Source organism: Chrysochloris asiatica, unplaced genomic scaffold (genome assembly GCF_000296735.1).
Source record: "Chrysochloris asiatica unplaced genomic scaffold, ChrAsi1.0 scaffold00014, whole genome shotgun sequence".
Classification (NCBI taxonomy): Eukaryota; Metazoa; Chordata; class Mammalia; order Afrosoricida; family Chrysochloridae; genus Chrysochloris; species Chrysochloris asiatica.
Window position 1 is genome coordinate 12092543 of NW_006408532.1, and position 2240 is coordinate 12094782.

The following is a 2240-nucleotide window of genomic DNA, read 5'->3' on the forward strand; positions in this document are numbered from 1 at the left end:
CAGTCCTGATAACAATTATTCACTATTGTATCACAAGAGACCCATTTGCATTTCATTGCATCAGCCCCGCCTAGTCAGATTGAATACTACTCACTGGAGATTCTACCTTCCTCCAGGTCCTCTGGATCTAGGTTCCCTCTTGAAAGCTTGTAAGCCATGTAGGTATGCTCTTGTTCTACCCCCACACTCATTTAGTCTGGGTATCTATCCATGCATCTACTCTTGTTGCTATTGTCACTTAGTGCCGTTGAGTTGGTTCCAACCCATAGCAACCTGTATAGGATTTCCAAGGAGCGGCTGGTGAACTTGAACAACCAACCTTGTGGCTCAAACTGACTTTTCAGTCCAGTGCACGAACCCACAGCACTACGCCAGGACATCGGTGTACATATATCTATTTGTGTCACAGCTCCTGTTTCTCGAGGATATATACCAAGTAGAGGGATTGCTAGGCCATATAGTATTTCTATTTCCAATGTTTTGAGGACACACCATACCATTTTGCACATTTCCATGTCACAATCCCACCAGCAGTGTAAGAGGGTCCCAGTAGCTAGCATTTGTTGCTTTCTGTCTTTTTCAAACTTTGTTATCAATGCTGGGGTAAAATGATAGCTCATTGTTATGTTGATTTGTAACTGACTGTGGCGTTGTAGAATAGGCACTAGACGGCAAGGTTGGTTTGAACCGCAATGTCAGTGATTCAGACTCACCAACAGTTCCTCAGAAGCTCTAACCACAGTGGCTCTGTGTTGGAACTGACTCAACGGCACTTAACAACAGTAATGCCTAAGATCTTGAGCATTTCTTCATGTTTGCTGGCCTCCTGACTGCCTTCTATAGTGTAGTGTGTGTTCATGTCTTCTGCCCATTTGTAATCTGATTATTTGTCTTCTTGTTGAGGTGTTGAAGTGCTCTATTAATTTTAGACAGTAGTCCCTTGTATGGCATGTCATTGCCAAATTTTTCCCCCCAATCTGTGTGTTCTCTGTTGGTGAAATACTTTGATGCACATAAGAGTCTAATTTTTATAATGTCCCAGTCATTTATTTTGTCTTCAGTTGTTTGTACGTTGTCAGTTATGTTTGATAGTGTATTTATGCCATGTATCGGAGCACTTAAGTTTATACCTAGTTTTTCATTGACGGTCTTCATAGTTCTAGGTTTCACATTTAGGTCTTTAATCCACATTGAGTTCTTTTTTGTATATGGTGTGAGATATAGGTCTTGTTTCATTCTTCTGCAAATGGATTTCCAGTTTTGCCAGCACTATTTGTTGAAAAGACTATCTCTTCCCCGTTTAATGTGCTTTGGCCCTTTGTTGAAGATCAACTAGTCATAGGAGGTTGGCTATTTTTTCTTTAAGAGTTTTGTATATGCCATTGGGTTTCCATGGAGCGACTGGTGGGTTTGAACCACAAACCTCATGGTTAACAATGCTTATCGTACAGCACCATACTAGGACTCCACTATTATTGTAGAGTTATCTATTTCTTTCTTCAGTTCTATTAGAGTTTGATATTTGTATTTTGAGGCTCTTTTATCCAAAGCATAGGTATTTATTATAGTTCTGTCCTCTTGTTAAACTGATGCTTTAATCATGATACATTGTCCTTCTTTGTCCCTTTTGCTGGTTTTTGACTTAAAGTCTATTTTATAACAGATTAATATTGCCACTCCTGCCTGATTTTGGTTGCTGTTAGCTTGATTTTTTTTGTTGTTCATTCTTTGATTTTTAGTCATTTTTGTCTTTATGTGTTAGGTATATCTGCTGTAGATAGCAGATTGAAGAATCCTGTTTTCTTATCCACTCTGCTACTCTCTGGGTAGTGCATTGAAATCCATTCACATTCAGTGTAATTATCAATAGGTATGAACTGATTACTGTCTTTTTGCTGTGTGTCTTTTTGTGCTGTTGCTAGCTTCCCTTATTCCAATTTCTGCACTGAGTTCATTTTGTTTGTGGATTTTCTTTTCATTTCCTTCATTGCTGTTGTTTTAATGTTTATTAAATCTTTCTCCATTTCCTCTTTTTTATTTTGATGTATTCATTTTCTTTGAGGTTACCATGTAATTTTTTTCTAATTTCCCCATTTAAAACAGTCTGTTTAATCTCAAAATCGATTTGACTTCCTCGCCATTTGGAAGTTCTGTATCTATACTAGTCCCTCTTTTTCCTTTGTAGCTGACTTCATTATAAATTGATAGCCCTATTTCCCTATATTCAGTCTTATAGGTTT